Source organism: Haliotis cracherodii, unplaced genomic scaffold (assembly GCF_022045235.1).
Source record: "Haliotis cracherodii isolate W230 unplaced genomic scaffold, xgHalCrac1.p SCAF_21, whole genome shotgun sequence".
Taxonomy (NCBI): domain Eukaryota; kingdom Metazoa; phylum Mollusca; class Gastropoda; order Lepetellida; family Haliotidae; genus Haliotis; species Haliotis cracherodii.
Genome location: NW_027266277.1, coordinates 6,959,409 through 6,985,087, shown reverse-complemented (window position 1 = coordinate 6,985,087; position 25,679 = coordinate 6,959,409). Strand labels below are relative to the sequence as shown.

Genomic DNA, 25,679 nt, shown 5'->3' with positions numbered 1-25,679 from the left:
GGGGGGGGGGGTGGATCGGCAAAGGAAAGTCAGTTGTCCACCTGATGAAACACGGTTACATTTTGTACAAGTCAAAATAGGGAGTTGTCACTGATGTATCTTACTTGGAATGCCCTAACTAAATCTTTGAACTAACAGCTTTTTTAGCAATAGTCGTATGACTCCCTTTGACGCTCTATTATTCCTCAACAGTGACACCAAGGACGTGAGCTGCTTGAATATTGCTCGCTATGAATCGTAATGCCTATATGTAAATTTGGAAAAGAAGAGGCGGTTTCACTGGTCTCATATGTGTAACTCACTAGGGTATAAGGTGGGTAATTCTAGATCTGAAAGGGAATGGGCTATTTGACCAATATTGAACATTAGGTCGATATACCTGATGTTAAAGTTAAACTGGTCAAATTCCCATGTTTGGATTTCGCCAATCGGAGCAGAAATTCCGATTCTTACGCATAATGAAACAGATCAACAATAAGGGAGGACAATTGATGCGCGTGGGGTGACTAGTACAGGTTAGAACCGGGGTATAATGTATCCCCATCATCGTAATATACGAGTAGATTGGGCAAGCTGCTAGCCCACGTGGGTTGCGCCCGTGTCGGGGGAGGACAGTGGTCTGTTGGCAGTGGGCTCTGGAGCAAGGAACGTTATCTTAGCGGTAGATCTGAGCGTGAGAATAAATCCCTTTTCCCCGCTGCGAAGAAAAAAATCGCACGTTGTTTACGAGTTAAGGAAGGTCTCGTGACACAGCACCTCAGCCCAATCGAACCACTGTGTTCTAGTAATTTTCAATTTGTTTTACCTCGCTTACCACGAAGATTGAAACATGAAGGTAAGATAAATTCGTTGTAGCAGGCTCAGTCAGGCTATATATGTGGTTGTTATGCATCCCTTGTCAGGTTTTATGCCAGTCGCCTCCGGCTTCGGCTCCGGCTCCGGCTTCGGCTTTGGCTCCGGCTCCAGCTTCGGCTCCGGCTCCGGCTCGTTGTCGGAAACATAATGCAGGACGCATAAAACCGCATTTCCCCCGACCCTTGAAGATCCGGATTAGAATTGGTCTTCAGCAACCCATTCTTTGTAAGAGACGACTAACGGGATCGGGTGGTCAGGCTCGTTGACACGTTGATGCACGTCATCGTATCCAAATTGCTTGGATCGATGCTCGTGATACCAGTCACTGGATTGTCTGGTCCAGACTCGATTACATAGAGACTGCCGTCATATAGCTGTAGTATTGCCGGGTGCGGCGTTAAACAAACAAATATATGCACCAAGTGATACTGTTACAACTAATGATTCCTTAGCCCAGCACACCATGTTGACCCTTACTTTCCCTAGACGGGTGGTAGAATGGACCCGGTTCTATCAATCGGACGGTTTCGTCATGTCCAATGGAAAACCTGAATGAAAAATGCCATACCAGAGGATTTTTTACCATGAAGTAGTACACTCGTTTTTAAGTTCATATAAATTTGTCTATATGTCAGAATGTGGTGGCTGGTGTAAGTCTGGTGATACGGACCGCTGCATTCTATTTTTCATTTGCTAAAAAGCCATGGGCAGAACCAGCTTGTCATATCTTCTTTAAGTAACAGCAACTCTTCATATCTTTATTTCTGGATTAGAATTAGTCTTCAGCAACCCATGCTTGCCGTAAGAAGCGACCAAGCTTGTTGTAAGAGGCGAATAACTGGATCGGGTGGTCATACTCGGTGACTTGGTTGATGCACGTAGTCGTATCTCAATTGCTTTAATTGATGAAATTGATATCAATCACTGGATTGTTGGTCCAGACTTCATTTTGTTTACAGACTGCCGTCATATAGCTGGAGTATTGCTGAGTGCGGCGTTAACAAACAAACACACTTTATTTCTGAAGAATAAGACCTCTGTAGCTATATATTGCAGGCAGGCTTCCGCTGTGACAAGTACTGTCCTCGTTGTCACCCGATGACCAGTGGGGAGCAGGGGTTTATATCATTAACATCATTTTCCAAAACAACTCAACTGGTTCATCACAGGCCTACACAAAAGCAAACAGTTCATTATGTCTTCAATTTATTTTCTTGATAAACAATCTTGTTCATCTCTGTCTCTGTACGAAATGGGGAACCGTTGTTATTGTATTCTTAATACTAGATATATATTCTATACTATATATTTATTCAGTTTCTCCGTCATTTCAATATCTGTAAAAAATATAGGGTCGTCATCCGTGTGCTATTAGCTGAGCAAGAGTTTTCAAATTCTAGATTAAACACCATTTGTTTTAAATCTTCATTTTCCAATGTCAACACAAACAACCTCACACCCGATTTTATGCCCAGCGTTAGCGTTATAGTGGAGGTCCTCCATCCACGTTTCTTCACTCGTTGACAAAACCTACTGATTCGAGCCCTCCAAACACCAACTGACACACCCATTTCACGCTGGGAGATGTCAAATACATTCACACAGGCCATTACAGCAAAAGTTTACCTGTTTTGAGTCATTTTTGCAAAGATTATCAACACACACCCAACACACGACTGTCAACACTGCTGGTCACGTGACTTCCTCACAATAACAATTACCTGTGAATCAAACTTCATATGATCCGGCGTCTATTAAATTCAATCAAAGCTTTATCAGAAAATGGCTCGAAAGCGATATTATCCTAAACTTAAAAAAGCAAGAAATATAAATCTTCCACTCGACTTTTTGTTTTCAGCCTTCGATGTAATTGTAAAACCGATTCTCCCCTATGACTGCGAAATATGGGGATACGAAAATGTCGAAATCATATATATTTTAAAAATGGCAACAAGACTTAGAAACAGTACCCCAAATTTCATGATTTATGGCAAATTTGGAAAAAGGCCACTTCGTTTAAAGGTATATATATAAGAGAATGATAAACGTCTGGCATATAAACTTAGCAACAGTTAATCAGAAACTTTCAGACTTTTTTAATAATTATTTTTATCACGATTCAAGAAGTAATGGAAATACTAATTAGTGGTTAACAGTACCCCAAATTTCATGATTTATGGCAAATTTGGAAAAAGGCCACTTCGTTTAAAGGTATATATATAAGAGAATGATAAACGTCTGGCATATAAACTTAGCAACAGTTAATCAGAAACTTTCAGACTTTTTTAATAATTATTTTTATCACGATTCAAGAAGTAATGGAAATACTAATTAGTGGTTAGAATGTATAACTCGTATATTGAACTCTTGTGGTTTTTGTAACGTGATGGATAACATTTAACGAGTTTGTGGCTCACAAACCTCGTTGAAAATACTTTAAAGGACCAGTTTCTTCAAGAATGGCGATGTAATACCATATCCAGTTCTAAAGATAATATGTATAAGTATATCAAACCTGAGCTCTCCTTTGAAAAATACCTGTTACTTAAACAAATAACATACCCACCCCTCTATTAAATCTAAAGAACTTGTAACTCATAAGAGAAGAACGAACATGCCAGCTATGTCCATCCCCTGTAATAGCCGATGAATATCCTTATTTATTAACAAATGTGAATTCTTTGTTCTGTACAGATCTCTATACATCTCTGAATATACGTTCCCCAATATACATAAATTGACAAGACTATTTTCCAATAACAGCACTAAACACTTGCGAAATTTATGTAAATCTATACTTGTGAGTTAAAAAACCCTTCATCACGATGTTCAAGTAAAGAAGCAAAGAATGTCTTAAATTGTTCCATGTATATTTATCTAAAGTTAATTATATATTGTACTCATGTACCACCGTGGGTGGTTTTGAGGAAATAAATGAATCTGAATCGCTGCAACACTATCGTTACATATGCTTCTGATTTAACCTTGTATGAAACAAAAAACTATAACAAGGCATGTTCTACATTCGACATGAACTATATCACAAAATTTGAAAATTTCGCCTAGAAAAGCTGCTATGAATAAAGTACTACATATTTGATTTATGTGTGTAACACAGATTCTTTTGACACAAAATACAATTGAAAACCCCGATCACCACACGGTGTTGAATTATATCATAACATATTGGGTAGCATGAAAACATACTTCTCATAGATGTGGTTGTGAAATCGGGAACATTGACAATAATAAAACAATTGTGAGGACAAAATATCATCATATTTAACCAAACCGGCAATGCAGATCTTGATATGGAATTATGGCAAGGATAGAAAGTCATCATACAATTGTGTACGCCAGAAAGCAGTCGGAAAAGGATGCAGGAAGTTATCAGTAGGAATACACATGAAAGCTGGCAGGAAGTAGAGACAAGGGTAAGTATATATACACTTCTAATACATGACATAACTACCAGTAAGAACAGATACATGGAGGGTTTTCCGTTGTGTGGAAGGGGACAATAGTGCGTTTTAAAGACATGACTGTAAATGTGCTTTGGCGGATCCGTTGATCCGCAAGTATCGCACTAGGAATTACTTGTAACTTGATTATATGTCAGGGTACAGGTCTAATGTTATTTAGGGTTCAATAACATCAACGGTATCCGTCCAGGTCGAACTCGCACTGAACCACTCTCGTTAACAGCCCCCAGGTTGTTCCTCAACGTATGCTGGGCCATTTTAAGTCCTCACCTTCCCGAGGCAAGAGAGTTAACTGACTGTAAAAGTCCAGTTTCCACCCTCTTGCCGAACTAGGCTGGTATTATGGAGTTACATTTCGGCTGGACTAACGAATATATGCATAGTCCAATCAAAATCGCGCACCGAAATAGAAATCCGGTTTGTCAACTGTCGTGCAGATTTCGATCGATCTCAGGATTGCACCGCCAACTCGTTGTCAGCAGATATTTTCAAAATCTTTTCATGTTTTTAATCAAGGTGCTCATTTCGTGATGTAAGATGCGTTTTATCACAATGTAGATTAGATCGTCCTGACTGGGCGCCACTATTTTTTGTGAAGCAAACGCAAGTGATGGAATCTGATCGGTCCATAGGAGAAACTGAAAAGGGACATAACTGGTAATAGCCACTGGAGGTGCTACGATCGAGCCCAGTAATTCCAGCCTAGTTCGGCAAGGGTGGAAAATGGACTTTTTAAGTCAGTTAAATCTCTTGCCTTGGGAAGATGTCATAAGTCCACATGGATGAGACTAGTTGTTTTGCTTTAAAGTTTGAACAGTTTGGTCAAATCCTGGTTTACGTAGATTGATGTTATATCTTGTCTCCACATCCTTCTGTTAGAAATTACTTTGCTGCTGGTTTTGTAACTGACGAATTTTACCTATCCGTTCCTATCTATGGTTTTCTTACCGACTCCGTGGCTTCTGTCGATGTCTGATAGTGTAATGTCAGGGTGTAAGTCTTTGAGGACCTCAGTAGATAATAAGTAAGAAGTATCCATCCACACATCCACATTTGATGACGTAACAAGTGCACCGAGTAACCCCACGTGACTGATGACGTCACATAACCTTGACCTTGAGGGTGTGTGTGTGGGTGTGTGTGTTGTCAACGTCATTGCCTCATTAATATGCAGAATAACTCATTAATATGCAAATGTATGCATGACATCACAGGTCAATTAGGTTAATAAAGGGTCAACTGACCAGATGCAATCATGCAATTAATGACGACCATTCGTTAACCGTATAACACGGGATAGTATTGAATGTCCCTATATGGACATGATACTACGACCGGGGGTTGGGTTGGGTCTTGACTCACGCCGAATGGAATGTCATTGTGAGACCATTTTGGCGCGAGAACATGTGGTGAACATTTGAACCTTTTGCGTTGAAGACATTTCTCTGTGCACATTCGGTGGCGGGCTATGTGTGGTAATATTAAAAAGCCCAGGAACAAGTTCATGTAGAAAGATCTCCCGATATTCAATTACGTTAATTAAGGGTCAACTGATTGGATGCAATCATGCAATTAATTACTTGACCATTCGTTAAACGTAGAACAACAAGTCTCTAAAAACAAGATGGCGGACGTTGCCATGAACGCTCACGGGTGTCACGTGTCCTCGGTTTGAATCTCGGGCCTGACCTACAAGTCAGTTCTATGGGGCCCCCGTTCCACAAAGCGATATGAGACTAAGTTGACCCGCAAGTGCATTAACTCATTTATAGTCAAATATTATCATGACGTCACAGGTCAGAAAGGCTAATGAGAGGTCTGTTGTTCCAATGCACGAATGCAGTGTGTTAATGAGTCCTTTCATTAAGTGAGAACAAAGCATAGTAATGAAGTGGCTACTACGAGGTTCAAATGTGATTCACGGGGAAAGGAATGTCATTGTTAGACATATTCCATTGATGCATGGATTTCGCATAGTAATGACTGTCACATGTGGCAAAGAGGGGTGTGAGTTGAATTTCCATAGAAACCACAGGTCCAGTTCTTAACTCTTCTAGTGTTACCTATTATAAGTTCCTTTTAACAAACAGTTGCCATGACAGCTATAAAAAAATAAATAAGGGTTAACAGTCTTGACTCCTAGCTAGAGGTCAGCTCGGAGAACTATAGAGTCGGTATCGAAACCGTTGTGTTGAAGACTGTAATGTATGCCAGTCTGGTATATGACGTTTTAATACTGTAAAATTCTATTCTTTTTTCTAAAAGATGTTTGAGTTCAAAATGTCGGTTCAGTTTCCTATTTCAATGGAAAAAATACTCCTTTAACCCATATCCAGAATGATTTTCATGAGAAAAAATATAGTGAAATAACGTAGTTTAGTAGATAACTTCTAAGAGATAAGATTACTTGAGCATTCATTAACAAAGAACAATGGATAGTAATGAATATCCTTATATGGAAACTTAGGTCACCAATCCCTCATTAATATGCAAGATAACTCATTAATATGTAAATGTATAAGTGATGTATCAGGTGAATTAGATGAATACAGGGTCAACTGACCAGATGCAATTTACTTACATTAACAAAGAACAATGGATAGTAATGAATATCCTCATATGGAAACTTGACATCGCACGCGAATTGGAATGTTATTGCGACTGAATTTTGCCGCCTTTTTGCCCCCTCTCTACATGCTCATGCTTATCAGCCCAGGAATAAGAGTGTAATCTATGTCAATATGTGTTATAAAACTCAACGGTAGTGTTGAGTGACTGACATTTTCACGCTAACCTTGCTGACAATATTGAAGACGGAATGAATGAGGAGAATGGAGGTGACGTGCTGCTGTGTCAGAGTCAGTCTTAGGTGAGTAATAATTTTAATCTTAATATTTTTACAAATTATTTACTGATATGTAATTAGTTACATTGAAATCTTTTTTCTTTCTTTCTCATCTGTCTACCTCTAATGCATATATGTGTAAAGCATTTTTGTAATGTTATGTATGCATTTGTACACAATGCTTTTGACAAAATAATTCATAATATTTAACAGTTAAACTTAAAACAGATTCCTATTTTACTAATCCATTTGTAGAGTTAAAAACCCAACAGAAATCAGATATAATCCTACTTCTTTTTTTGTTGTTGTTGATAAAACATCACTCGTTAAACATTTTACAAAGCAAGAAACAGAATATTCAAAGTGATTTCACAGACTATACTTTGTTTTGCGAGCAGCGCACAACTTTTGGGTACATGCTATGGCATTGCGATTTCTGGTTGTAAATGTTATAGTCTGTTTCTGCATGATGTATGCATTTGTATGAAAAAAAATCTTGATTGAGTTTATTATCTTATTAATTTCAACGAATTCTCATTTAGGAAAAAAAAGTACATGTACAAATTCAATGTTCCCTTTGTTCCAGGATGTGTGCACCACAAATGGCGTCCCATTGAAGAACCATCATAATGAAGAGACATGTGCCACCTATGTGCTGTTTAATAAAGTCAGACATCGATCAATGTATTCTTATATTGTCTTTTTTATCTCTTTTTACACAACAGTTACGATTAATCTAAAGGTTTTAAAAAGGTGATCTTAGCATCGTGTTAGTTCATTTTCATGATAAATTTCTATGACTCGAGATAAAGTTAGAATATTCTGAATTTAGCATGATTAGTTTTTTAAAACCTTAAGATTAATCGTTTGGTGTATTGTGTCCTCTGTCAGTGGTCAGGAAGATAACCCGATGATCAATTCAACGCAAGCTTCACCAAGTACAAATTCGCTGGGGAGTCACGTGATCACCATCTTTACAACGCTCAATGGGCATAGTAATATTTCCATATTTAGTTAGTGTACTATGTACACAGTTGTCCACGCATCTAACAGTAGATCATATTGCTTATATGGTAACAAGCGAGGTTTATTTTACAACACTCCGAATGAGTTGGTATATGTTATACACATAACACCTTGTTTTGTCAGTGTCGCTGTTTTGTGAAATACTGACTAGAGAGCCTCCTGAAATTGAGGTCACCACATGCCATTTATCGTGAGCCTGCTTATGAATGGAGGGGGTTGGTTAACCACAGCTCCACTCCGTTGTAGAAAGTTCACATATGGTATGTGTTACTATACACATGCTATTCAATAAAGGCATGATGAATACTAAGAATATCAGGATCTAATTTTGTAAAAGAACAATACTAATTATATGAAAAACACCAATTCGCCTGTGTGAAATTTACAACCATATCCTTTAACTCTGCAAAATACGAATTTGCAAAATCATTGTATAATATTTAATGCTAGTTTTAACTTCAAACTGACCATGTAACCATTGTTTGCTAGATACATATTATAATACCGCGATAGCTAGCTAACGGAATGGTCTTTACCTGATAACTTGGAAGTCAATTTGATAATTATTGGAAATTAATTGAGAACATGGGGTGTTAGCTGGAAACTTCACCTCTGTGTGTCATAACAAAATCAAGTGGGAAACATGATATTCGGTGGGAGAATACAGTGTTTTGCACGAGAAATTAAAGTCGGAGAGAGGATGTCTTCCAAAGTATGTGTCTATTATGCCTTATTCAGAGTATTTGTAATTACAGGAGAAACCAACGAACGACTATTTCACGAGTTGAAATTCGAGCATTTTACTTCAAACACTGCCCGAATGCATCTGACCCTTGACCTACTTACAGTATGAGTGTATATTCGTGTTAATTTGCAGTGATAAGAATAATTTTCGTTAATTGTGTTTATGTCTAATATCGTTCAAAGAGTATGTAGAAGTCAGAAGATCATCTCAGCAACATGTGCATGATTTTCATATGCATCTTTCCCTAGTTTAGTTATCGAATAGCACTTGTACATCCGTACATACTTTTTGGATTTAATAAATATATCCATTTCGATTTTGAACGAAAAGACTAATGCGAGTTCGTCTGCGAGTCGGCAAATTTTAAAAATCCATGCTAAGTGTTATACATTGTATTTTACCAAATCAAAATTTCTTAAGTTTATTGATACCAATTATTGTATATTTTTTTCTATTATTTCACCATGTCACATCACAGCGTTCATTACCTTTAACTCAAAACCTCTTGCAGCGAATATCACAAGGTTAATTGACTGTTTTGTATCAGGTTGGGTATATGTTAAAAAAGAAACAAAATGACAATACACTCACATCAATAATATTTATTCGTTGCGTGTATACAAACGTGATTAAACAATAATATTTAACACAAAACCGTTTTACAAAGATTCCAATTTTCTAAAGTCTCCGGGCACGCAAGATTCTCATTTACATATAGTTCCAAAAGTTTAACCCCTTGAGTGCCAAGCTGGACATTTGTTCGTTTTAACAATCAAATTTCAGCTAAATAGTCTATTGAAAACCTATCCTTTGACAATTCGTTGAAAAGAGCTCCCTTTTTGTAAGTGCTGACGTCAGAGCACCTCGAATTGAAGTTGGATAGATCTATGATGTGAATCTGTACGGAGGGGCGGTCGGATAGCTGATTGGTTAAAGCGTTCGCTCGTCACGCCGAAGACCCGGGATCGATTCCCAACATGGGTACAATGTGTGAAGCCCATTTCTGGTGTCCCCCGCCATGATATTGATGGAATATTGCTAAAAAGCGGCTTAAAACCATACTCACTCACTCACTGTAGGTTCACAGTTCTCGTTGAATTGAAGTGTTAACAGTGTGGTTTTACTATAGACAAGTTCTTGTTAGTAACTGTATGATACTAAAAAAAATAAATAACCAAAACAACCACAAGAGAACTGTCGTGTGATCGGCTTGTAGAGATAATTGCTTTCCAGAGGCATATTGACCATATGTATGACATCATAGAAATATGAATTAAAACAACAACAAAATGTAAACTGTAATGAAGCTTTTATTAACAGCACAGGGTGTTGACTTTACAAGTGTAGAGTTCGAGTGATTTCAACGATTTACAAAATGATTAAAAACCTTGACGGTTCAATGATTTTAGAAAAGTTTTAAGTGTTTAATCTCGACATGAAATACACCACTCAGATGCACCTGATGGAGACGACCATCTTTGTGACATTTATAGATGTTTGCGTCCCGGAGGTCCCAACTTGACCGGTCTCCTCATGTATACGACCAGGCGTTTCTTTGACGCCAGGGAGCTGTCATTTAGAGAAATCTGTTTTGACTTAATGACAGGTCCTGTTTTCAATACATGGATAAGTCCAAATCTTCTTCCTTTACCTCGACTCGGTGACCGATTCTTCCGTGTCATTGCTTTGGGTAACACAAAATCTCAACTGAAGGGTTGTAACACGAGAGCAAGGTTTTTATTCTTGCTCGCTCTGCTCGTCATCGCCATCATCGGCGGCTGAGATAGATTCAGTGTCACTATCTGCTTCAGGTATGTCTACACGAGTCAGAATGTCTTTCATCAGAGTTTTCGTGAAACGAGCGATCTTGTTTTTGATAATAGATTGATCAGTGCCAGGATCCATATCGCTCAGGCTGTCTAGGATGGGTTGAAATAGAGGCGCCTGTCTAAAATATTGGGAGAACTCTATGACACTTTTGAGACTGTCGGTCAATTCGCTTTCCCACATCTGTTTCATTTTTCTGTCAATCCATTCTTCTGTTCGACCCTGTTGTCTGTACTTTTTTGTCTTGAGTTTCATCGCGTCGTGCTTGATGTTGTACACACGATTCCAGATGCGTTGTAAACCAACATTTTGCCACTCCTCCGCATCCACGTCGGTGTTTGGCGGCTTCCAGCGACGACGTTTGACAGCGAGACCTCCACCTTTCTGTTCAGGAAGCCGTTCCTCATCGTCGTCACCGTTGTCGTCACTCTCGTATCTGAGACATTTTCTTTTGCATTTCAAGTTGTTGTTTGCTGGACACCATGATCTAATATGTCGCTGTAGATCGTGCATATTGTCTATCAATACGCCGCAGTCAGTACACGCAGTGGCCATGGTAAAAGGTCCTGTGTCGTCACTCGAGATGGATGCTGTTTCAACGTCGTCGTCGTCAGAGCTTAGAGACCTTTCTTTCGAAGTGTGATCAGCACGAATGTCAGGAGCTGTCTGCACGTCTAATGCTAGAGAGACATCTTTTGCCCGTTGTTGTTGTTGTTGTTGTTGTTGTTGTGAAGCACTGTGATCAGGTTGATTGTCGCTGGTTGTCAAGACGTTGACATGTAATCTATTCTTCTCACTTGTACCGGGTTTGAGATCCACTGTAAGGTGTCCATAAGGGGTTTCAACAGCCCTTTCATAAAGAGTCATAAATTTACCAATGTCTTCAGGAAATATTCTTCTGGCGAATAACTTCACCTGCTGTCTGTCCACTGGCGAATTGAAAAGTGTGACATAATGAGAATTTAGAGCAATGTCCCTAGATTCCTTACCTCTCGGGAAGAGGTTTTGCAATAGCAAAAATATAATGACATTTTTGTGGTGGGAGGTTTGGGTAAACAGACGGGAAATCCGATTGTCATTCTTTGCTTCAGACAAAAAGTCATCCAACACCATCATGTTCTCATTACGGGCATCGAAGAAGTTTTCATCGTCGAGATTGTAAGGTATTCCTTTCACAAACCGTACTTGAGGTAAAGTTTGAAGAATGCTATCGTAAAGCGGTTGCCACACAGTATAACACCAGACAATACAGTCGGGCAGGGGTTGAACGAATCCACGACGTAATAGGTTGAAGACAAACACCGACTTTCCGCATCCACTGGGTCCAACAACGATGGTATTGGAGGGTATAAGGAACTTGAATCGTCCGTGTCGCTGGTGTTCCCGAGATGAAAGCAAACGTGGAGATATTTCCTGATGATGAGGAGGAGGGTGTTTATCGGGAAGAGGAGGAGTAGGAGGAGTAAGTTGTTTATCCAGAGGAGGAAGAAGAGAAGACGAGTCTTGAGTTGATCTATGCACGTGCTTCTGATGTCTCTGTAGATTATCTTTTCGCGCAAAACTCTTGCCACAGTCTGGACAGGTGGTAACCTCCATAGTGAACAAATACAAGTGCGCGATAAGAGGGTCTGAACCATTCTTTAATACCCTTCACCCATGCAATGCTTAAAGACAGCTTGGGTTCATTTCACAGCGGCTTTTTTATTTTCGACACAGGTTTCCTGAGGAGTAGGAGGAGGAGGAGGAGGAGGAAGAGGAGGTGTTGGTTGTGGTGGAGGGTGTTTATCCAGAGGAGGAGGAGGAGGAGGGTGTTTATCCAGAGGAAGAGGAGGAGGAGGAGGAGGGTGTTTATCCAGAGGAGGAGGAGGAGGAGGAGGGTGTTTATCCAGAGGAGGAGGAGGGTGTTTATCCAGAGGAGGAGGAGGAGGAGGAGGAGGGTGTTTATCCAGAGGAGGAGGAGGGGGAGGAGGGTGTTTATCCAGAGGAGGAGGAGGAGGAGGAGGAGGGTGTTTATCCAGAGGAGGAGGAGGAGGAGGAGGGTGTTTATGCAGAGGAGGAGGAGGAGGGTGTTTATCCAGAGGAGGAGGAGGAGGGTGTTTATCCAGAGGAGGGTGTTTATCCAGAGGAGGAGGAGGAGGAGGAGGGCGTTTATCCAGAGGAGGAGGAGGAGGAGGAGGGTGTTTATCCAGAGGAGGAGGAGGAAGAGGGTGTTTATCCAGAGGAGGAGGAGGAGGGTGTTTATCCAGAGGAGGAGGAGGAGGAGGAGGAGGAGGGTGTTTATCCGGAGGAGGAGGAGGGTGTTTATCCAGAGGAGGAGGAGGAGGAGGGTGTTTATCCAGAGGAGGAGGAGGAGGAGGAGGAGGGTGTTTATCCAGAAGAGGAGGAGGAGGAGGAGGAGGGTGTTTATCCTGAGGAGGAGGAGGAAGGTGTTTATCCAGAGGAGGAGGGTGTTTATCCAGAGGAGGAGGAGGAGGAGGAGGGTGTTTATCCAGAGGAGGAGGAGGAGGAGGAGGGTGTTTATCCAGAGGAGGAGGTGGAGGGTGTTTATCCAGAGGAGGAGGAGGAGGAGGAGGAGGGTGTTTATCCAGAGGAGGAGGAGGAGGAGGAGGGTGTTTATCCGGAGGAGGAGGAGGGTGTTTATCCAGAGGAGGAGGAGGAGGAGGGTGTTTATCCAGAGGAGGAGGAGGAGGAGGGTGTTTATCCAGAGGAGGAGGAGGAGGAGGGTGTTTATCCAGAGGAGGAGGAGGAGGAGGAGGGTGTTTATCCAGAGGAGGAGGAGGAGGGTGTTTATCCAGAGGAGGAGGAGGAGGAGGAGGGTGTTTATCCAGATGAGGAGGAGGAGGAGGGTGTTTATCCAGAGGAGGAGGAGGAGGGTGTTTATCCAGAGGAAGAGGAGGAGGAGGAGGGTGTTTATCCGGAGGAGGAGGAGGGTGTTTATCCAGAGGAGGAGGAGGAGGAGGGTGTTTATCCAGAGGAGGAGGAGGAGGAGGGTGTTTATCCAGAGGAGGAGGAGGAGGAGGAGGGTGTTTATCCAGAGGAGGAGGAGGAGGAGGAGGAGGGTGTTTATCCAGAGGAGGAGGGTGTTTATCCAGAGGAGGAGGAGGAGGAGGAGGGTGTTTATCCAGAGGAGGAGGAGGAGGAGGAGGGTGTTTATCCAGAGGAGGAGGAGGAGGAGGGTGTTTATCCAGAGGAGGAGGAGGAGGGTGTTTATCCAGAGGAGGAGGAGGAGGAGGAGGGTGTTTATCCAGATGAGGAGGAGGAGGAGGGTGTTTATCCAGAGGAGGAGGAGGAGGAGGGTGTTTATCCAGAGGAGGAGGAGGGGGAGGAGGGTGTTTATCCAGAGGAGGAGGAGGGTGTTTATCCAGAGGAGGAGGAGGAGGAGGGTGTTTATCGAGAGGAGGAGGAGGAGTAAGGTGTTTATCCAGAGGAGGAGGAAGAGAAGGCGAGTCTTGAGTTGACCTGTGCACCTGCTTCTGATGTCTCTGTAGATTATCTTTTCGCTTAAAACTCTTGTCTCAGTCTGGACAGGTGGTAACCTCCATAGTGATCAAATACAATAAGTGCGCAATGAGAGGGTCTGAAGCATTCTTGTATTTCCTTCAGCCATGCAACGCTTCAAGGCAGGTCGGATTCGTTTCACAACAGCCTTTACTTTCGACACGGGATGCATTTTCAGTATAGTCATTTTCGCTCTCTTGCTTGTCATCTTTTTCTTCTTAGATGCAACCAGTCTCTTCGGCGACCCCTTTGATGCCATTGATTTTCTCCGACATGTTTTTCTCGACTTGGTCTTGCTATGCTTTGTGAAAATGACTGTAGGTCCAAATATATCCTCTGAAACTCTCTTCATGTTCAAAACGGACGTCTTATCTGTCAGCAAGGTTAGAGTGAAAATGTCAGTCACTCAACACTACCGTTGAGTTTTATAACACATATTGACATAGATGACACTCTTATTCCTGGGCTGATAATCTCAGGAGACGCAGCCCCCTGAATGAGCATGGAGAAAAGGTGCAAAAAGGCGGCAAAATTCAGTCGCAATAACATTCCAATTCGCGTGCGATGTCAAGTTTCCATATGAGCATGTTCATTACTATCGAGTGTTCTTTGTTAATGTAAGTAAACTGCATCTGGTCAGTTGACCCTGTATTCATCTAATTCACCTGATACATCACTTATACATTTACATATTAATGAGTTATCTTGCATATTAATGAGGGATTGGTGACCTAAGTTTCCATATAAGTATTTTCATTACTATCCATTGTTCTTTGTTAATGAATGCTCAAGTAATCTTATCTCTTAGAAGTTATCTACTCATCTACGTTATTTCACTCTATTTTTTCTCATGCAAAATCATTCTGGGTATGGGTTAAAGGAGTATTTTTTCCATTGAAATAGGAAACTGAACCGACATTTTGAACTCAAACATCTTTTAGAAAAAAGAATAGAATTTCACAGTATTAAAACGTCATATACCAGACTGGCATACATTACAGTCTTCAACACACCGGTTTCGATACCGACTCTATAGTTCTCCGAGCTGACCTCTAGCTAGGAGTCAAGACTGTTAACCCTTATTTTTTTTATAGTTGTCATGGCAACTGTTTGTTAAAAGGAACTTATAATAGGTAACACTAGAAGAGTTAAGAACTGGACCTGTGGTTTCTATGGAAATTCAACTCACACCCCTCTTTGCCACATGTGACACTCATTACCAAGAGAAATCCATGCATCAATGGAATATGTCTAACAATGACATTCCTTTCCCCGTGAATCACATTTGAACCTCGTAGTAGCCACTTCCATATAGGGACACTCATTACTACGCTTTGTTCTCACTTAATGAAGGACTCATTAACACATTGCATTCGTGCATTGCAACAACAGACCTCTTATTGCACTTACAGATCAACTTAGCCTAAGATGTGGAATGGGGTCCCATAGAACTGACTTGTAGGTCAGGCCCGAGATTCAAACCGAGGACACGTGATGCCCGTGAGCGTTCATGGCAACGTCCGCCATCTTGTTTTTAGACACTTGTTGTTCTACGTTTAACGAATGGTCAAGTAATTAATTGCATGATTGCATCCAATCAGTTGACCCTTAATTAACGTAATTGAATATCGGGAGATCTTTCAACATGAACCTGTTCCTGGGCTTTTAAATATTACCACACATAGCCTGCCACCGAATGTGCAAAAGGTTCAAATGTTCACCACATGTTCTCGCGTCAAAATGGTCTCACAATGACATTCCATTCCGCGTGAGTCAAGACCCAACCCAACCTCCGGTCGTAGTATCATGTCCATATAGGGACATTCATTACTATCCCGTGTTATACGGTTAACGAATGGTCAAGTCATTAATTGCATGATTGCATCTGGTCAGTTGACCCTTTATTAACCTAATTGACCTGTGATGTCATGCATACATTTGCATATTAATGGGTTATTCTGCATATTAATGAGGCAATGACGTTGACAACACACACACCCCACCCTCAAGGTCAAGGTTATGTGACGTCATCAGTCACGTGGGGTTACTCGGTGCACTTGTGACGTCATCAAATGTGGATGTGTGGATGGATACTTCTTACTTATTATCTACTGACCTCCGTCACTAATGTCTCCATGAGCAAGAATGAAATTGATACAGACTTGATACCTGAGGGGTAACCTCTGTCAATAGATTTAAAAATACCTCCATCTTGACAATATGTTAAAGCAAATACCTCCCCCCAGATAGTGGAATGGTGGTTTATGTGACTCTGTTATCAATAGTTTGGACAACTGTGGGCATTAAGCATCGTCTATCCGGTCAAAAGTTTGGACATCAATCAAACATTCAAATAAACGAACAAAATATCTTTTCATGAAACAAATACATTGGTTACTGTTAAGTCATTTACAGCAGCTTATACCCAACCCTTATTACCAATGTAGACCAGCAAATCATGCGACTGACACTGATCCGAATATTGACTCGCCGCATGATGTTTATTGACTTGTCTGCAAAAAAAACCCCAAAACAAACAACAGACGATGCTTGGTACTTTTCACGGTTCGCAGCAAGGCTACAGTAATGAAAGAGACAATGATTTAAAAGCTTACATGAACTTTAAAGTAAATTTCGGTAAAACAAAACGAACGATGGCTCTTGGTCTCAAACCCGGTTAGTCCACCTTAGGGTCGGGTCCTCGGGGTCGTTGTTGATCTTCGGTCTACCTTATTTACACTTATGTACGACTCTCTGAACGCCTCAATGAGCGACCTGGTAGATTCTGCATCACCAAACCGGCCAGCGTGGATCTTTGACTGACTGTTGCGTAAAACACACTCACTCACTTGTATGGGGTAATCAATGTTCATCAATACTGTTATTGCTGACCAAATAATAAATATATTTTCAAAGAATCAAAGCAGTGAGATAAAGGCTAAAGCTTTATTTGAGATGCAGCGCTCTCGGAGTGATATAGAAATCAAAACTGCCATTATGCTCATAATTATTTCATCATATCACAGTTTAGATGGCGTCATGTCATCTACCAAATGTAAAGTACGCGTGTGAATTATGGTCAAACATGCTATTCACTGAACTAAAGGCTCTAGAACGTTTGCAACATACTTTGCTCGTTCAAGGCCTACATTCCAGATCATCTATAAACACAAGAGTACAAACACTTGGTCAATGGTGTATGGAGGCAACCGAAGGTGAAGGTTAATTTACATACTTGCGCAGATTATGCAGGACCAAATATACATGCATCGTAAAAGATATATTCCATCTGTGGTGAAGTGAGGTAAGGTGAAATTGGGTTTAACGTCGGGTCCAAGAATATTGCACTTATATAGCGACGCACATGCTTGTGTGTATGACGCTCTGCCACTAGACCACGGAAACTAGTTCCATCTGAAACAACAGCCAGTGTTAATAGCACTTCCAGTATACATGACCTACTGAATACAACCTCAAAATAAAGATTATGCTTTTATGTAGAAAAGTATGCTGAAAATGGATCTTTTCCCCCAAAGGTAGCGAGGAGTAAGATTACTCACAAAGCTATCTTGAATTGGTGAATTGGTCTCAAAGCATATCGCACAATCCTGGAATGCAGCAATGCCACAGGATGCATACAGACAATTACCTCACAGACTATGAAAGTTATGTGTATTGTTCAACGCACACAACATACCAACAGGTGCCTCACAAACGACAGTTGGTTTGAGAGGATTGTGAAAGAGACAAACGACAGTTGATTTGAAAGGATTCTGATAGACACAAGCAACAGTTGGTTTGAAAGGGTAGTGATAGAGAGAAACGACAGTTGATATGAGAGGATTGTGATAGAGACAAACGACAGTTGATTTCAAAGGGTTGTGATAGAGACAAACGACAGTTTGTTTCAGAGGGTTGGGATAGAGAAAAACGACAGTTGATTTCAGAAGGTTGTGATTGAGAAAAACGACAGTTGGTTTGAGAGGATTGTGAAAGAGACAAACGACAGTTGATTTGTGAGGGTTGCGATTGAGACTAAGGACAGTTGGTTTTAGAGGATTGTGATTGAGACAAACGACAGTTGGTTTGAACGGGTTGGGATAGAGACAAACGACAGTTGATTTCAGAGGGTTGTGATTGAGACAAAACGACAATTGATTTGAGAGGGTTGTGATCGAGTTAAACGACAGTAGGATGGAACGGGTTGGGAAAGAGACAAACGACAGTTGGTTTGAGATGTTTGTGATAGAGACAAGCAACAGTTGGTTTGAAAGTATAGTGATAGAGACAAACGACAGTTGATTTCAGAGTGTTGTGACAGAGACAAACGACAGTTGGTTTGAAAGGGTAGTGATAGAGACAAACGACTGTTGGTTTAAGCGCATTATTGTGGACACAAATACTAGTTTTTTAGAGAGGGTAGTGATAGAGACAAACGGCAGTTGGTTTGAATGGATCTTTTCCCTCAAAGGCACCGTGGAGTAAGATTACTCACAAAGCTATAGCTCATCTTGAATTGGTGAATTGGTCTCAAAGCATATCCCAAAATTCTGGAATGCAGCAATGCCACAGGATGCAAAACAGACAATTACCTCACAGACTATGAAAGTCATGTGTATTGTTCAACGCACACAACATACCAACAGGTGCCGCACAAACGACAGTTGGTTTGAGAGGATTGTGAAAGAGACAAACGACAGTTGATTTGAGAGGGTTGTGATAAGAGAGAAACGACAGTTGGTTTGAACGGGTTGGGATAGAGACAAACGACAGTTGGTTTTAGAGGGTTGTGATAGAGACAAACGACATTTGGTTTGAGAGGGTAGTGACAGAGACAAAAGACAGTTGGTTTGAACGGGTTGGGATAGAGACAAACGACGGGTTATTTCAGAGGATTATGATAAGAGACAAGCAACAGTTGGTTTGAAAGGGTAGTGATGGCGACAAACGACAGTTGATTTCAAAGGGTTGTGATAGAGACAAACGACAGTTGGTTTCAGAGGGTTGGGATAGAGAAAAACGACAGTTGATTTCAGAAGGTTGTGATTGAGAAAAACGACAGTTGGTTTGAGAGGATTGTGAAAGAGACAAACGACAGTTGATTTGTGAGGGTTGCGATTGAGACTAAGGACAGTTGGTTTTAGAGGATTGTGATTGAGACAAACGACAGTTGGTTGGAACGGGTTGGGATAGAGACAAACGACAGTTGATTTCAGAGGGTTGTGATTGAGACAAAACGACAATTGATTTGAGAGGGTTGTGATCGAGTTAAACGACAGTTGGATGGAACGGGTTGGGAAAGAGACAAACGACAGTTGGTTTGAGATGTTTGTGATAGAGACAAGCAACAGTTGGTTTGAAAGTATAGTGATAGAGACAAACGACAATTGATTTCAGAGTGTTGTGACAGAGACAAACGACAGTTGGTTTGAAAGGGTAGTGATAGAGACAAACGACTGTTGGTTTAAGCGCATTATTGTGGACATAAATACTAGTTTTTTAGAGAGGGTAGTGATAGAGACAAACGGCAGTTGGTTTGAATGGATCTTTTCCCTCAAAGGCACCGTGGAGTAAGATTACTCACAAAGCTATAGCTCATCTTGAATTGGTGAATTGGTCTCAAAGCATATCCCAAAATTCTGGAATGCAGCAATGCCACAGGATGCAAAACAGACAATTACCTCACAAACTATGAAAGTTATGTGTATTGTTCAACGCGTACAACATACCAACAGGTGCCGCACAAACGACAGTTGGTTTGAGAGGATTGTGAAAGAGACAAACGACAGTTGATTTGAGAGGGTTGTGATTGAGACAAGCAACAGTTGGTTTGAAAGGGTAGTGATAGAGACAAACGACAGTTGGTTTGAACGGGTTGGGATAGAGACAAACGACAGTTGATTTCAGAGGGTTGTGATAAGAGAGAAACGACAGTTTGTTTGAACGGGGTGGGATAGAGACAAACGACAGTTGGTTTTAGAGGGTTGTGATTGAGACAAACGACATTTGGTTTTAAAGGGTAGTGACAGAGACAAACGACAGTTGGTTTGAACGGGTTGGGATAGAGACAAACGACAGTTTATTTCAGAGGATTATGATAGAGACAAGCAACAGTTGGTTTGAAAGGGTAGTGATGGCGACAAACGACAGTTGATTTGAGAGGATTGTGATAGAGACAAGCGACAGGTGGTTTGAAAGGGTAGTGATAGAGACAAACGACAGCTGGTTTGAGAGGATTTTAATAGAGACAAGCAACAGTTGGTTTGAAAGGGTTGTGATAGAGACAAACGACAGTTGGTTTTAGAGGGTTGTGATTCAGACAAACGACAGTTGGTTTGAGAGGATTGTGATAGAGACAAACGACAGTTGGTTTGTGAGGGTTGTGATAGAGACAAACAACAGTTTGTTTGAACGGGTTGTGATAGAGACAAACGGCAGTTGATTTCAGAGGGTTGTGATTGAGATAAACGACAGTTGGTTTGAACGGCTTAGGATAGAGACAAACGGCAGTTGATTGCAGTGGGTCGTGACAGAGACAAACGAGAGTTGATTTGAGAGGATTGTGATAGAGACAAGCAACAGTTGGTTTGAAAGGGTAGTGATAGAGACAAACGACAGTTGATTTGAGAGGGTTGTGATAGAGACAAACGACAGTTGATTTCAGAGGGTTGTGATTGAGAAAAACGACAGTTGGTTTGAACGGGTTGGGATAGAGACAAACGACAGTTGATTTCAGAGGGTTGTGATTGAGAAAAACGACGGCAGTTGATTGCAGAGGGTCGTGACAGAGACAAACGAGAGTTGATTTGAGAGGATTGTGATAGAGACAAGCAACAGTTGGTTTGAAAGGGTAGTGATTGAGACAAACGACAGTTGATTTGAGAGGGTTGTGATAGAGACAAACGACAGTTGGTGTGAACGGGTTGGGATAGAGACAAACGACAGTTGATTTCAGAGGGTTGTGATTGAGAAAAACGACGGTCGGTTTGAGATGATTGTGACAGAGACAAAAGACAGTTGATTTGAGAGGGTTCTGATAGAGACAAATGACAGTTGATTTGAGAGGGTTGTGATAAAGACAAACGACAGATGATTTGAGAGTGTTGTGACGGAGAGAAACGACAGTTGATTTCAGAGGGTTGTGATAGAGACAAACGACAGTTTGTTTTAGAGGTAAATATAGTTGCAAGAAACGATGAAGCGCAGAGCGATACCGAAATAGATTAGCGGTTCCTGGTTGCATGGTCCGTTCACAATGTCCTGCTTTGATTATACAGAAAACTAAAACATTAAAACAAAGGTCTTAATGTTCTATGTGATTAGCATTAAGGTGTGTTCCCATCTGGTCTTAAGCGAGTTCCAGTATCAGGGAGGACATCTGCGCTACTGTATATGACTATAGTATGGTTTTTATTGACCATATGATATTTCACTGGTCGGTTTTGGCACTGTTAAGGGAGGTAACTCTGCTCCCTTTGCAATTGGGGCACGCATTACCCTCCACTTCGAACACCAGTATCAACAACTATAGAACAGAACCATGTTTAACTGTCCTCTCGTTTACGACCTGTACCGATGACCTTGTCTGTTGAAGCAATGAGTGCTTGGAGTGTTCCACACTATATGTTCACAGTCAGCATTCGCCGAGAGTCGCGATTACCCTACATCACTACCACCTTCAGAAATCCTATGCTGATTACCACTCCAAGTTTCTTGCAATCTAATAAATATAAATATTTAACGTGGGTTATAGCTGAAAAGCTAATATCCAAATACTTCCAATACATTGCCTACACGTACCTGGCCTGTCATGACCCACATGTAAGGCCAGTACGACCCACATTTAAACTGTTGGATCAAACACTGCACCAGTTCGCAGCAGCCGACTCGTAATATTGACTAAAATCGGTAGTATTTAACGGAAAAACGCAGTTCACCGAAAAACCGGACAGAACGATCAACAATCTTCATGACCCCACAGCACCGATGAACATGTAAAGGCAGTGAATGGGAGTTAATCGTATATTTGTGAGGAGCTTCTTTCAGTATCTTTATACTACATAAGAGTTTAGCAAACAACTGAAATTCAAACACCCGCCAAGTGGCGCCACTTTTAACATGCGTCAAAGAGCAAAAACTATTTGCAGCAAACAATGTTGATATATCTTGCCAACATATAATGTGTTCAACATAGCTGTTCAAGATAGGAACAGTGGGAACAAAATATGCTGTTCAGTATGAATTATCTTTTATTCTATCCATAGTCTTCAGAGCTATGAGCTAGAGATTGCAATCAACATTCACAGTGTACACACAGGAACAATATTTGGTCAAAATCTGATCAATGGTGTCAGGGTAACAGGGAATACTGTTTTGCAGATTTCCATTTGATTTGTGAGTACAGATGTGATATTGTTATTCTGCCTAATATACTCACACGCAAATTGATACGAGTTTCAGCATGGAGTGAAGCCTGATTATCAATATTTGTGGTTGCATTTTGGAAAACCCCGAGTAAAAACGCAACATAAAAAACGAATCGTCAAAACGCACCATTTCAATGAATATGTGGGTATTATGCACCCATTTCTCGAGAAATAAAAAATGCACGAACTGTAGTGGGTATAAAACTGTGGCCGATTCTTGAACCTACCACTCCTTGGTCAACAATGCCACGCCTAACTCAAATTCAGAGAAACCAGGATATCGGACGTTTGGAAGCTGGAGAGTCTGTCCAAGATGTTGCCCGTCATTTTAACGTTAACATAACCACAATTTACCGTCCCCTGCATCGATACAATGCTATACAGACCACAGATGACCTTCCTCGGAGCGGTCGTCCTAGGGTCACCACGACAAGATCGGCAGATTACCCGTCAACACCAGCGACATCCGTTCCTAACTGCAAGTGAAAGTGCCCGACAGACCATAGGAACACATAATCGACACATTAGCCGGGACACTGTGATCCGACGTCTCCATTCCAACAACCTCAGATGTCGCCGACCAGCACATCGTCCTGTTCTCCAACCACGGCATCGACAAGCAAGACTTCAGTGGGCACAGGGTCATCACAATTGGCGTCATCGTGAGTGGAGGCGTGTCATCTTCTCTGATGAAAGTCTTTTTTTGTGTCTCCCATGCAGACGGAAGAGTCAGAATTTGGCGGCGTCGAGGGGATCGTGTCGCTGACAGAAACGTTATTGAGGGTATATTTCCCTTATCCATGGGGTTTATCTAGCGTCATGATTGGACTTAATGCGAGACTTGGACCCATGTACTTTCTGAATGTTGGTCAAGGTCGGGGACACAACGTCACTGTTCAGCGGTATATCGACCAAGTGATCAGACCCCACGTGGTTCCATATTTTGCACAACATCAATAACACATTTTCCAGAAGGACAACGCTCTACCGTGGTAAGCCCTCAGCCCTGATCTGAACCCCATCTAACACTTGTGGTATGAGGTTCAAAGGCGTCTGCACAATGTGCGCCCAGTCCCTACAACTGCCGATGAACTACGCACAGCTGCTCTGGATGTGTGCAGGAGGATCCCTAGGGCCTTCACAAATCGTCTGATCCACTCAATGTACAGGAGATGTGTCGCAGTGATCAATTGACTGACATTTGGGGTATTGACCCGAAACTGTGTAAGCCCTTAACATTTGAAAAAAAACAATTGTGTCATCTGCCTTTTAATCCATTAAACTGTCTTCAGTCAAATCTTGCCCTTTTAGTATTTCTTGTCTTTACTGTTGAAAATATGTATACTGCATACTCGACTTGCGTTTCTTTTGCGTGTGGGTATATATTGACAATCCAAAAACACACCTGCCATGATGTATGACCACAACTGAAGGTAGAAACAGCATTTGTACTCGTTCAGTATATATTTCAACAGTAGTCGACACCATATCTTGACATGATGCGCACATGCTCTAGATTTCTATGGTCCGTTTCTACAGTCGTTTTCTACTAGGGTTGTGGTGCAGTACTATCTTTTCTGCCATTGAAGTCGGTAATCCAAAGCGGAGGAACACACACATGTAGAATCACATGACAGAGCTCACGGAGTCTGGTACTACTTTTAGAAATACTTACACCAATTGAAAAAGGCCTACCCAACAAAAATTTCCAAAACTCTAGTGTCGATAAACGGGCAGCGAACGGGGCATATTTGCTCCTTCATGTGCCGCTTCCTTCAGTCTCTTCACTGCATGTGTAGATGCAAATGAAGAACAGCCGCTTGAGTTTTCACATGGACCCAAGAACGGATCATGTGCAACATTTGACGTTAATATGTAATACCAAGTTTCAATTTCATCTATGCATAACCGGTGAAAATAGGAGTTTACAGGTAAATTTCTGAGTTAACCGAAGTGTCGTGAAATAGCATTGTCGTGCCACAAAATAACATTTTCAAGCCATGTTAGATCACAGTTTGGTCTACTTAGAGCACATGGAAATCACACATAGTATTTGTGGATGCATTTCAATATTGACTGGCTTCTTTAGATACTAAAAAGTGCCAAGTCTCACTGTCAATGAATGCTCTGGTGGGGCATGATATGTTAAAAAGAGGCTGCTTCTCAGGATTCATGTCGACAATCTTTGTCTACACACATAGTTTAGTCGTAATCGGATCACTAGTTTCAGAGTTACAGGTGGTTAAAAAACGGTGTAATTGAGATCACGAATCAGTGTTTCACGCTGAAAGGGTCGCAGAAAAACAACAAAAAACACGTCCCTGACACTAGAGCTAATCGCTAAAACCGAGCCGAGGTCGCGGGGTCATGTAAATGGTAAGTGAGTGGCCCGGGAGAAGAAAGAGTTCCCGCTTTAATAGGCTATATTTCCCTTATCCTTGGCTCTACAGTCACATGGAAGCGTTAGAGCTTAGGTTTTAGAATAATATTGTTGCTGAACACTTGACACCCAAAGCGTTGGAGTTCATGATTAAGCGCGAGAGGCGAATGAACGTGCCACCTTTTTGTTATAACACTTTTTGGATACCCCGTCAGGCAAAATTATTTACGTCAAATAATGCCAATGATTATGTGGCATAAGCACGATAAGGTGTAAGTACTGAGCTTGACCTTGTTACATCAAGTTTGGGTTTTTTCAAGGTATGTATGTAATTAAATTAAGCAAGCTCAGGTTCAGGTTTGATAAATATATTACAACCTTTGATACATGTACATAGATATAAGTCTCAAATGAAGTTGTATTTATAAATTTTGCCAATATTGAGAAAAAGATTAGGCTATTCCGAACGGTAAGTAGGTTGGAAGTTATATCTATAAATATTTTCCCCAAATGAGAATTTATAAACATCAACAGAAACGTATATGTCCACAGTGAGGGAGCCTGAAGGATGTTCCTGGTTATTCGGAAATGCTGA

General features: G+C 41.2%; 1 protein-coding gene across 1 annotated transcript in view; it reads left to right on the top strand.

The window, feature by feature from the left end:
- Positions 1 to 25,679, top strand: part of LOC139470768 (aromatic-L-amino-acid decarboxylase-like) — a 134,610-nt gene that overhangs the window by 5,293 nt on the left and 103,638 nt on the right. The window lies entirely within an intron of this gene.